Source organism: Suncus etruscus, chromosome 9 (assembly GCF_024139225.1).
Source record: "Suncus etruscus isolate mSunEtr1 chromosome 9, mSunEtr1.pri.cur, whole genome shotgun sequence".
In the NCBI taxonomy this organism is placed as follows: Eukaryota; Metazoa; Chordata; class Mammalia; order Eulipotyphla; family Soricidae; genus Suncus; species Suncus etruscus.
The window spans coordinates 83,761,678-83,775,446 of record NC_064856.1 but is presented as its reverse complement, the minus strand read 5'-3'; positions in this window follow the sequence as shown (position 1 = coordinate 83,775,446).

Here is a 13,769-nt window from a genome sequence, read left to right as displayed (position 1 = left end):
TATGTTGCTGAGAGAGAGAAAGAGAGAGGGGTGGTAATCTACTGGCTAGAGAGGGCCAGGGGAGGCCTGTATGTCCGACCTTTGAGAGAGAGAACAAAGAAAGGTACCTGCTGGACCATTGTCCATTACAGGGAGCTTGTCCAAGGGGCATGTGCAGGGGCTTTTTCAGGCCCAATTCCAAGGGTGTGTCTAAGGGGCATGTCCAGATCTAATTACTGTTATAAGATAGTAACAATATATATACATATATATCAACACTTTGGGGACATATTTCATGAGGTGCTTTTTCTGAATTGCATGAACCTTCTATTCTTACTTTCTTGAGACTCTCCATAGTGCATTTTAGAGAAGTTGAACCAGATGACATTGCCATGTGAGGGTTCCTTTTTCACCAACAACACTGGTTGTTCTCATATATGTTGTTCTCATTGGTGTGAGATAATATCTAATTGTTTAATAAGTGACTATGAGAAATTTCTCATATGCCTATAGACATCTTCTTGGAAGAAGTGTCTGTTCATCTCATTTTATAGATAAAGCTATTGACATTTCTGTTACTGAACATTTTTTACTTTATTTAAGGAAAATGCATCAATAGTTAACAAGTTAACCATAATGCATTTGTGTCCAGATACATTAAAGCATCATTATTGGAAAAAAAAGAATAAAAAGAAAAAGGAAGAGAAGAAAGTTTTTAAAAAAGAAAGGGATCAGAGAGATAGCACAGCAGTAGGGTGTTTGCCTTGCACAAAGCCAACCCAGGACGGATGGTGGTTCGAATCCTGGCATCCCATATGGTCCCCTGAGCTTGCCATTTTTGAGAGCAGAACCAGGAGTAATGCCTGAGCACCACCAGGTGTGACCCCCCCCAAAAAAAAGAAAAAAGAAAAGTACTGTAGCAAGCACATTTATGAAAATTATTGTATGAAGTCAGTAATACAATGGCAGAAAGCTTAATAAACTTCTGTTGTTATCTGTCCATTTTGTTAAATTGGTGTGTTCCTATAGGAATAACAGCATCAAACAAATAAAGTTGTCCAGAATTTCAAAGCACTGTGACTGTTACTGCAACTTTTAGGGGTGTATACTGAGTTACCAGGCCTACTAGAAGAAGGAAGATATGAGAAGGGGGAAGGGTTCCCACATTTGAGCCCTGGGATATCAGCCCAAATACCAGTGTACCTGAAGTTAATCAGATTGGTATGTCCAAGATGATGAGCTGTTGGAAAAATGGTAATTCTGGATGGAGGTGTGGCTTTGGCAGGACAGGGGGTTGGCCCACCTCCTCCTGAGATAGCCAGCTTTCTGCTGCATGGGCTGGTGTTCCCATGATCTTTCATGGCTCGATCTACATCTCATTGGTAGAAAGAGTGAGTCTGTGGAGCTGGCCAGGTTCGAACATGGTGACCGCATTGTGGACATGGTTATAGCTGTCAGGCTTCCTGGAAGAAAGAAGATATGGGGGAAAAAGTATGCCTGCACTTGCTCAAAAAAGCCCTGGTGATAGCAGTCCCAAATATCAATGTACCTGAAATTTGGTGTCCCCAAAGGGAATTGTAGAGGAGTGATGAGGTTTGAATATGGCGGCTACTGAACTTTGTGAATGCTTCAGTTCTTGTAACTTTGTGAATGCTTCAGTTCTTGCATTCCAGCCCTTTATCTGATATATTCTGCACCGTTGTAGACGTCTTGCGTCTCAGCAATTCTCATGGGTCATAGTCCTTTTATGGGAGGAAAAGGGGTAACACGAGCGGACGAATATGAAATATGAAATGATACCACACGCAGTATGTGGGGTCAACACGTTTCTGGCAGGAGTGCGACAAGTTTAATTTTTGAGCAGGGGGATTTATAGGGGTAAACTTAGCCACAGGTGAAGAATAATTGTAATCACAAAGCCTAGTACAACAATAACAATACCTAAGCTATGGGTGTGACTATAAAAATTTTAAGTTACAAGAGAGAAGGGCACAGCTCAAGGTAACTCTTAGCAAGCTTGCTTTAAATGCAAAATCAGGATTAGGAGAAAATAGGAAATATCTAGAAACTTGGTCTTTCTAGGCTGGACTCTATTGTTTTAGAGGTTAAATGAAGGGAGGTACCAAATACCCAGGAATAAGCTTCCCTATTTCTAAAGGAGGGTCAAAAGTCAAAATCTGTATTCTGGTTATGCCCTTGATTACCAGAAACTGCAGCTGCAAAGGATATATTTGAAAAGGAGAGAAAAATTGTCTTTGCTTTTAGGGCTGACTATATCCAGAAAAAGGGGTTCTCAAATAAACTTTGGTGCTGGAATTTCTGAGCCAAATTATTTGATAATAATATTATTATCTATTATTTTGCCTGATATATACAAAGGAGAGATAGTTAAATACTGGCTGAAAATGTAATGCCAGGCGTCTCTTTGGAAATTCCTCAACCATCCACGCAGGGGGAAAAGGCGTCCACAGCGGGCCTTTTGAGGAACCCCATGGGGTTAAATTAGTTCTACCCACCAGGAAAATCTGAGGATACATCTGGTGGGCTGAGCCCCGGCACTGCACAAATATTTTCTCTTATTAGTAGTTTGTCTTTTTATTTTACCTTAAATTTCTTCTGCCATGCAAAATTTTTTTAGATTTTGGATCACACCCGGCAGAGCTCAGGAATTACTCCTGGCTCTATGCTCAGAAATCGCTCCTGGCAGGCTCAGGGGACCATATGGAATGCTAGAATTCGAACCACCGTCCTTCTGCATGCAGGCAAACGCCCTACCTCCATGCTATCTTTTTGGCGTGCAAAACTTTTTTAAATTTGATGAAGTCTCATCTGGTTATTTTATGTTTTTTGTCTTGTTTTGATTTTGGTTTTTGGGTTACACCCGGCAGCGCTCAGGGGTTACTCCTGGCTCTATGGTCAGAAATCGCTCCTGGCAGTCTCAGGGGACCATATGGGATGCCGGGATTCAAATGAATGACCGTCTGCATGAAAGGCAAACGCCTTACCTCCATGCTATCTCTCTGGCCCCTGTTTATTTTATGTTTTGTCTTCTTTGCCTCTTGAGTAAAATCATTCAAAGCCTTTCTGAGGTCCATTTCCTGAAGAGTTCTACTTATGTTTTACTCAATGTATTTTATGCTTTCTGTTCTAAGATTTAGGAAATTAATCTGCTTTGATATAAACTTTATGATGGTATAGATATGGCTCCAGTTTTGCTTTTTACATGTGGCATTCCAGTTTTCCAAGTACCATTTGTTGGATAGATTGACTGCTCCATTTAGGAGAGAGATACTTCAAAAAGTGAAGTATGGGGTTAACTGGTAAGAGAATATGTGTGGAAAAAGAATTTAATTTGGTTATGGGTGCTCTTCCCTGAAGAGAAATTGGATAGAATGGAGTAATGAGAAATGAGTATGTAAAGGAAAAAGTGAATACAAAGCAAATTAGAGGATTTTAAAGGTTGAAATATAATATCAACTCCTATATTAAAAATGAAGGAAGATGGGACCAGAGAGATAGCACAACAGTAGGCCATTTGCCTTGTGTGCAGCCAACCCAGAACAGACCTAGGTTCAATTCCTGGCATCCCATATAGTCCCCCCACTCCAGCCTGCCAGGAGCGATTTCTGAGCACAGAGCCAGGAGGAACCCCTGAGGGCCACTGGTTGTGGTCCAGTAAATATTTTTTTTTTAAAGTGGAGGAAGGCAATAGAGATTCCCAAAATTTAGACAGGGCAGAATATAAATAAAATGTGAATAAAATAGTAACAGACTTGGAGCTTGAGAGATAAAACAGGGGTTAAGGTGTTTTTTGCATTACACTAGCCAGCACAGTTTAAGGCCAGACAGTATGGTCCTTAATCACTGCCATGAGCCAATCCTTGAGCATAGAGTTAGGAGTAGTTTTTGAACAACATCAGGTGTGACCCAAAATCAAAGAAATCCATAGATTTACCTGCCACTTGAAGCTTTACCCTTGTTTAAGTCAGCTACAGATGTTTCTTAAGAAAGGGAGCTTGCTGCAAACATGGGAACAATCTCAACGGATTATCTACCTGAAAGATTGCCTGTGGCACTGGGAGAAGAAAACTGGGCGAGGACAATCGATTCCATAGCTGCATTATTTACATAGAGGGCGCTGCTGGCAGGGAAATGTGATTTGGTCACTACTTACTCCAATGACTGGGCTGGTTGCATTTTTTTCCTAATTGCTTTTTAAATAGATTCTTCTTATGGAACCTTTTGACCCAGTCTAAAAAGAGTTTTCTTTCAGTGTTTTGAGACCCTGGTGAGAAGGTAGAGGATAACAACGGATAATAAAGCTGCTTTTATTTAAACATTTAAGATCTAGCCTAGATTATTCACTTTTGAATTCCCCCTTCCAATTATTTTAAAGATTAAAGATTAATAATTTTGGTCTTGGGATTTTGTGGAACTAGATTGTTTCTCTTCCAGTAAGATGCTGGTGCGGGTAGGGGCTGTTGGGTTTTCTGGTGGCAGGAATGGTTGTAGTTCTGAACATTGGTTTTTTGGGCCACACTCGTTTGATGCTCAGGGGTTACTCCTGGCTAAGCACTCAGAAATTGCTCCTGGCTCGGGGGAACCATATGGGACACCGGGGATCGAACCGCGGTTGCGATCTTTCCTTGGCTAGCGCTTGCAAGGCAGACACCTTACCTCTAGCGCCACCTCGCCGCCCCCCCCCCCCGAACAAATTTTTTTTAATTTAATTTATTTTAAAAAATGCATTACATAGGTGACATAACTGATAATAATACATTTTTAGGAAGACCAAAAGCAACGTGTTTTTTTTAAAAATATAGAAAGTTGAGGGGCTGAAGAGATAGCATGAGGGTAAGGCAGTTGCTTTGCATACAGAAGGACGGCGGCGGTTCGAGTTCCGGCATCCCATATGGACCCCCAGCCTGCCAGGAGCGATTTCTGAGCATAGAGCCAGGAGTAACCCCTGAGCACTGCCGGATGTGACCCAAAGACCAAAAAGAAAAAAAATAGAAAGTAGAAAGAAAAACTAAAGAGATGAAAGAGAAAGGAAAGGAAAGGATTTATTTTTGAAAACTATTGACTCACAATGAGTTCATTGAAGCACCAGCAGAAAGTTTGGTAAGCTTTTCTTCTTCTTCTTCTTTTTTTTTTTTAAAAAGGATAAGTTTAAAAAAAATACAGCAATAACAGTGTGAGAGTGGGAAGTGTTGTTTGCATAGGCCCAGAAAAATATGGGTAAACGAAAGAAGAAAAAAAAAAGCCTTGTCCTAAATACAAAAAGACCTTATCCCTGAAGTTCCCTGGCATAAGAGCGATTCTGGGCTCCAGGCATACTAGGTTGTCCAACCCCTGAGTCATTCTCTGTGGCGAGTTTTGTTCACACATTAGGTGTTGTTGTTGTCCAGTTTCTGTAGTTAAAGATTCTAGTTTCTGTGTTTCATCGAAGTCAGGATGTGGAGAGTCCTCCAGTTTCACCTCACCATCAGATGCCGAGCATCCTGCCCTGCAAGCAAGTTGCTGCTATCGCTGAGTCATCTGGATGTCAATTGAACACTCCTTGGAGTAAAGTCAATGCCAGAGTGGTGGCAGGGTCTCTCCTGGTAGAGGTTTGCCTCCTGGTGATGTTGTAGACAATTGTGGTCATTTCCGTAAATGGTCAATGGTTCAAAGGTGTATAGGCAATGCCCATTTTCGGAGGTCTGAGCCAAGTCATTATGCCAGTGTTCAGAATATAAGGCCTAACTGCATTACAAAATTTGTGTTTCTATATCTGTTAGATAATAATTTAGTTTGCATATGTAGTATTTTCCCATTTTAATGTGCCTATGCAAAAAGAGAAACACTGCCACAATGTATTATTAGTGCCTCTGGGAGCCGAGGGAACAAGTCCAACAATCCCCTTAATTTGGTTCTAACATAAATTTTAAAGCCAAAGACTACCATAATTCCTTGTTAAACAGATCACAAAGAAAGAAAAACAAACCCACTGTACTCTGGTCCCCAGAAATCTCTCTTTATTTTTATTTTATTTTATTTTATTTTTTTTACTGCTGCTAGAAAGGAAAAATGGATGATCATTTCATGATAAACATTCTGAATACACAGTTGCTATGTTCAAACCGGGCTTGCTCCATAAACTCACTCTTTTCTGGAACAAAAAGTAAACTGAGCTGTGAAAGATTATAGCTACATTGGCCCATGCAGCACAAAGCTGGCTACCTCAAAAAAAAAAAAAAAAAAAAAAAGAGGATGGGTCAAACCCCCGCCCTGCTGAAACCATGCTTACTGTCTTTAACGCCCAGAATCACCATTTCCCCAATTGTGAGTATCCCCTGCTCCAATTTCCTGTTTATCTCACCTGAAAGATCAGAACAGCCCACTTCTGAAATGGGTGGGTAGAGGAGTCTGCCTGCGGGGAGAGAGGGAATAAAAGAGAAAGAGTTAGAGAGAGGAGGAGGTCAGAGATTATTGAATAGGAGCTGCAACTAACTCAGCACGGATGCATGGAAAGCAGCAGAAAAGAAGACAGGCAAGAGCTCTGGAGAAAAAGAGATGAGAAAGACATGGCTTAGGAGCAGTAGAGAAAATAACAGGCAGATAGACAAGAGGAGAAGCAGCAGAGAGAGGCTATTTGAAAAGTTAACATAGAAGCATGTGAGGAAATGCACATGGCGGATAGGACCGTGAAATAAAACTGGCTGACTCCTATGAAAGTTAAACTGACTGCTTGTGATAATTTCTCTGCCGTTATCCTGCATCTTCAAACCCACAGGCCGAAGGGGCTACAGGCGCCGAACTGTGCCAAGAAAGGCCTCATCCCACACACTAGGACTCTAGAGTCTAGACTTTATATAAAAACAACACCCAATGGCCTGTCTCATCACTGACCCTCTCCAGGGACACTGATCTGACCACACATCACCAGGGCTTTTTTGGGAGCTAGAACAGGCACCCTCTCCCCCACCCCCTCATCTTCCAGCTTCTAAGAAAGCCAAACTGTTGTAACCACGCCCACAAACACAGTCACTTTGTCCAAACTGGACCTTCTTCCAGGAGGCCCTACAGCTGAGTATATATGCCCCTAAAATTTGTGATATCATAGCTTTGAATTTCTGGACAACTTCATTTGTTTGATGCTGTCATCCCTAAGGGAATAACCCAACTTAACTGACTGGACATATAACATCAGCTTACTAAATCTGCCATTGTGTCAATGACTTCATTGATGATACGATAATTTTACAAATGAGCTTGTTATTTTATTTTTTATTTTTTATATCCTTTTTTCTCTTTCATGTTATTTTTATTTTAATGTTCATTCTTTTTCAATAACTTTGCTTTCACTTATCTAAAAACAAATGTATTATGATCAACTGTCACAATGAGATTCATTGGGGGCCAGGTGGTGGCGCTAGAGATAAGGTGCTTGCCTTGCCTGCGCTAGCCTTGGATGGACCGCGGTTTGATCCCCCGGTGTTCCATATAGTCCCCCAAGCCCGGAGCGACTTCTGAGCGCATAGCCAGGAGTAACCCCTGAGTGTCACCGGGTGTGGCCCAAAAACAAAAACAAAAACAAAAAAAAACACAATGAGATGCATTTCTTAAATAAAATTTTAAAAAGTAAACACTCTCTCAATTCAGTAATTGCATTCCCTAATGTTTACCCAAATAAGTTAGAAACGTATTTACGTACAAAAAAAAAACCTGCACACTGATGTTTATAGGATTTACAAATGCCCAAATTTGAAAGCAGCCAAGGTGTTCTTTAATAGGTAAATAAATTAATGGATGAATAAACATTGGTACCTCTAGGCAATTAAAATATTGTTCAACACTAAAAAGATATGAGCCATGAAATTATTAAAACATACAAAATAAACTTAAATGCATGGATCTAAAGTGAAAGAAATCACATCTGAACAGGTTCCATATAATTTAATTCACTGATGATAATGCATTCTCAAGAAGGAAGAACTGAGAGGACAATAAGATCAGTGGTTGCCAGTAGTTAGAAACAAAGAGAGAATGATGGGAAAGATGAACGGCAGAATTTTTCAGACTGTAAAATGACTATCGTCTCACGTATTTGTTAACCAGAATATGTAACACCAAGAGTGACCCCTGTGTGCACCATAGACTTGGAGTAATAATGTGAGTCCATGTAGATTCATTAGCTCTAAAACTTGAGTTACTCCGGATGTGGCTTATTAATACGGCAGGAAGCCGTTGGGAAAGGAGAGTGAGATCCCAGGGTACTTTACATCACTCTATAAATTTAGTTATAAGTAAACTAATTTTAGTAATGGATAATATATCTTTATAAATATTTTTTCTCTTAAACACAAATACCAAAACTTCAGCTACCAAAAAAAAAAAAAAAAGCAATATAGCCAAGATAGGAGACAACTACAGGTGAATGGACAAGAAGTTTGGAATGGAATATAATGTTCAGCCATAGGAAAGAACAAAATCCTGTCATTTTCAGCAATATGGTTGGAAATAGAAATATTGTTGAGTGAAGTCAATCAGAAGGACAGGAACAAATGCAGAATGGTTTCTCTCATGCAGGGGTCCTCAAACTTTTTAAACAGGGGGCCAGTTCACTGTCCCTCAGACCACTGGAAGGTCTGACTATAGTAAAAACAAAACTTATGAACGAATGAATCTCACTTAGCTATAGAGTATATTTTAATGAGTAGTTGGACTCGATTTGCTTGTATTTTGTTGTGGATCTTTGCATCTATAGTTATTAGGGTTATAAGCCTATAATTTTCCTTTTTTGGTAAGTCTATTTGCTTTTGATATTGGGGTAATTTCAGAGATATTATTTGAGGGGCTGGAGTACTGTGGGTTGGGCACTTGCCTTGCATGCAGCTGACCTAGGAACATATGTGTACTTGGCATACTATATGGTCTTCGAAGCTGCCAGGAGTAATCCCTAAGCACTTCTGGGTGTGGCATAAAAAGAAAAAGAAAAGAAAGAAAGAAAGAAAGAAAGAAAGAAAGAAAGAAAGAAAGAAAGAAAGAAAGAAAGAAAGAAAGAAAGAAAGAAAGAAAGAAAGAAAGAAAGAAAGAAAGAAAGAAAGAGAGAGAGAGAGAGAGAGAGAGAGAGAGGTAGGGAGGGAGGGAGGGAGGAAGGAAGGAAGGAAGGAAGGAAGGAAGGAAGGAAGGAAGGAAGGAAGGAAGGAAGGAAGGAAGGAAGGAAGGAAAAAAAATAAAGAAAGGAAAAGATAAAAGGAAGGAAGGAAGAGAGAGGAAAGAAGGGAGGAAGGAAGAGATAAAGAAGGGAGGAAAGGAAGGACGGAAGGAGGAAAAAGTAGCTGGGAACGTGTCTGGTTTTTCAGTTTACTGAAAGAATCTGAAATGGGTTGCCAGTAGGTTTCTTTAAAAGTTTTAAAGAACTGGGGCAGGAGCGTTAGCACAGTGGTAAGGTGTTTGGACCTGGGTTCGATCCCTGGCATCCCATATGGTCTCTGAGCCAGGAACAATTTCTGAGCACATAACCAGGAGTAACCCCTGAGCATCACCGGGTGTGGCCCAAAAACAAAACAAAACAAAACAAAAAAGAGTTTGAAAGAACCACTAGTGGGGGCCAGAGAGGTGGCACTTGAGGTAAGGTGTCTGCCTTGCAAGCGCTAGCATAGGAGGGACCGCGGTGCAATCCCCTAGTGTCCCATATGGTCCCCCCAAGCCAGGAGCAATTTCTGAGCGCATAGCCAGGAGTAACCCCTGAGCGTCAAAACTAAAAAAAAAAAAAAAAAAAAAAAAAAAAGAAAAGAAAAGAAAGAACTATTAGTGGAATTGAACCCAGGTTAGCCACATATAAGGCAAGTTCCTTACCCTCTGTACTATCTCTTTATATGGAGTTTTTGTTCTTGGGTAGACTCTTGATTAGCACTTAAATTTCATTGAAAATGATAGGCCTTTTTAGATGTTCCTTATTTTCTTGATTAAGCTTTGGGAGTTTATAAGGGTTCAAAAATTTAGTCATTCGTGGGCCAGAGCAATAGTATAGTGAGTAGGGTATTTGTCTTTCATTTGGTCAACCTGGATTGATCCTTGGCATTCCGTATGGTTACCCCAATCCCTCCAAGAGTGATTTCTGAGTTCAGAGCCAGGAGTAACCCCTACGTTGTGATTTCAAAAAAAGAATTTACCTCTTTTTTTCTAGGTTCTCTTGATTACTGTTATAAAAATCCTTAAAGTAATCTCTGATGATCCTTTAAATTTCTATAATATCTGTTGTGATGTCCCTTCATTTCATTTCTGATTCAGTTTATTATCTCTCTCAGTATTGCTAGTGGTTTATCAATCTTGTTCCCCCCCCCCCTGCCAAAGAACCAGCTCTTGGTTTCAGTGATCTTTAGGATATTTTATTTCCATTCTTTAAGTTTTATTATTTAATTTCTCCTACTTGCTTTGGGCTCCTTTTCTTGGTAATTTTAATATTTCTTAAGTTATGAAGTCAAGTTATTTATGTGGATCTATTCTTCCCACCTGCAGAATGCTTGAATAGCTATGAACTTTCCTCTTAACACTGCTTTGGCTGTGCCTCACAGTGGTAGATAGTGTCCTCATTCTTCTTTTTTTCCAGTAATCATTTGATTTCCTCTATGACTCATTGGTTGTTTATTGGTGAGCTGTTTAATTTCCAGGTATTTGAGTTGCTTATTTATGTTTAACTCTACATTTCAGAGCCTAACAGTCTGAGAATATAGGAATACAATTTCTATTTTTTTGACATTATGGAGGTATGTTTTGTGTCCCAGCATGTAGTCTATCTTGAGAATGTTTTATGTGTGTTGGAGAAAAATATATGTTCAACTTTGGGGAGGGAGGCTCTATATACATCTACTAAACCCCTCTCTTCCATTTCAAGAGGAATTTACTCTTATCAATATATACACAACAAACCAAGGGGTAGAAAAGCATATAAAGTAACTGTCAAAAGACATAACAATATACATTGATGGCAACACAATAGTAGTGGGAGACTTTAACAACCCACTCTCAACACTGGACAGATCAACCAGTCAGAACATCAACAAACAAGTGCCCAAAATGAGGAATTTGAAAGAACTGGGGTTAATAGACATTTATAGGACACTCCACCCCCAAAAATATGAACACACATTCTTCTCCAATGTACAATGGAACATTATCTAGAATAGACTATATGTTGGAGCACAATTGAAGTGTCCACAAACTCTTGAAGATAGAAATTTATGATCATTTCATATCATAATGTTTTGAAGGTAATAAAAAAGATAAAAAAAGAAAGGAAGAAAGAATGAATGAAAGAAAGAAAAAAGAGACAAGAAAGAAACAGAAAGAAAGAAAAAAAGGAAGACAAGAAAGGAAGGTTATGGAAGGAAGGAAGGAAGGTAGGAAGGAAGGAAGGAAGGAAGGAAGGAAGGAAGGAAGGAAGGAAGGAAGGAAGGAAGGAAGGAAGGAAGGAAGGAAGTAGAGAGAGAAGAGAAAAAGAAATGGAAGAAAGTAAAAGGGAGGTAGAGAGGGAGGAAGGATTTTAACATTGGAAAAGCTAATACCATATTATTAAACTATAATTAGATAAAGATAAAATAATATGTATTTATTCTTATAAATAAATTTTATTATAAGTAAAAATTCTTATAAATTATAATTTATAAATTATAAATAAACTTTTCTTATAAAATAAATATTCCTGGGGCTGGAGTGATAGCACAGTGGTAGGGCATTTGCCTTGCACACACATGATCTAGGACAGACCTGGGTTTGATCCCCCAGCATCCCATATGGTCCCCTGAGCCAGGAGCAATTTCTGAACGCATAGCCGGAGTATCCCCTGAGCGTTACTGGGTGTGGCTCAAAAAGAAAATAAATAAATAAATATTCCTAAAACAAGTACATTCTTTTAAAAATGAATAACATGTTCTTTAAAATAAACCATCAGAACCTGTGGGGCCCAAATTCCTAAAGGGGAAGTTCATATTGAACTTACATCTAAAGACAAGAAAAATATGTAATAAATAATCCGCCTTACATCTTGAGAAGCTAAAAAAAAAAAAAAAAGAGCTCTAGGGGCCGGAGAGATAGCATGGAGGTAAGGTGTTTGCCTTTTATGCAGGAGGTCATCGGTTCGAATCCCGGTGCCCCATATGGTCCCCCGTGCACAGGAGCAATTTCTGAGCCTGGAGCCAGGAATAACCCCTGAGCACTGCCGGGTGTGACCCAAAAACTACAAACAAACAAACAAAAACAAACAAACAAAAAAAAGAGCTCTAGCAGCCAGCTCCATAGACTCACTCTATTTTCAAAACAGATGTAAAGAGATGTAAAACAAGTTGTGAAAAATCATGGGTAAATCAGCCATGCAACTGAAAATGACAATCTCGAATAGAGAAGTTGAGCCAAGTCCTGCCCAATTAAAGCCACATCAGCTGCACCTACCTACCACCCACAACCATGATTTTACCAATGGCCCAGCTTCACTACTCAACCATGGAGCTTGAAGAGACACCAAAACAACCAAAACTCCAGTTATTCAAGTATTTGGGCTGACATCTCCAGGACGTTTTTGCAGTAAGTATAAACACCCTCCCTGCCTCTGCCTTCTTATACTTTCAGAAGTGCTGGCAGCTGAAAATATGCCTCACAAAAGCTGCAATATTAGCCACAGAACTTGGAATTCCTGGTTTGTGTGGCCACAAAATCCCAATTTCTTTCAGTACTGTCATCCTAGTAAGAACATATAAATTTACTTTTTTTTTTTTTTTGGTTTTTGGGTCATACCTGGCAGCGCTTGGGGGTTACTCCTGGCTCTATGCTCAGAAATCACTCCTGGCAGGCTCAGGGGACCATGTGAATGCTGGGATTTGAACCACTGACCTTCTGCATGCAAGGCAAACTCCTTACCTCCATGCTATCTGTCCGGCTCCTTACTTTTTTAATTAAAAAATTAATTTCTCTATTTAAGCACAATGGTTACAAAAATGTTGGGTTTCAGTTGGGTTTCAGTCGTAGAATGTACATACCCCTTCACCAGTTCAACTTTCCCACTCAAATGTCCTTCCATTCCTCCTCCCCCACCCACTGCCTGTCTTTGGGACAGGCATTTTATTTCTCTCTCTGTCATTGTCATTGTAGTTGTCAATGCAGTACTTTCTCTAACTTCACTTACCACTCTTTGTGGCAAGCTTCACATCATGGAATGATTCTTCTGTTTTTTTATTGTCTCTGGACATTATTAACATATTGTCTTTTTTAAAATTATATCCTACAGATGAGTGAGACTATATTCTGTGTCTATCTCTCTCCCTCTGACTCATTTCACTCAACATAATAGTTTCCAGGTCCATTGATGTATAGGCAAATTTCATGACTTGATTTTTCCTAACAGCTGCATAGTATTGTGTAGATGTACCAGTTTCTTTAGACACTCATCTGTTGTCAGGCATTTTGGTTGTTTCCAGATTCTGGCTATTGCAAATAGTGCTGCAATGTACATAAGAGTGCAGAGGGCATTTTTATATTGTGTTTTCGTGTTCTTTGGGCATATCTCCAGTGTGGTATTGCTGGACCATATAGGAGCTCAATTTCAAGTTTTTTTGGGGAATATTGCTACACCCCACTCAGGAAGGGCACACATCAGAAGTGTTGCACTCCTGAAAAAGAATTATTTGCCAAAAAGGCCCGCTTAGAGTAGTCAAATCAGTTACCCTTTGCGTGGATTGTTTGGCTATAATTCTAAACGTGGCTGTAACTATCTCTCTCTTTATTTTTGACCATTATTAGAAATTAGGCCT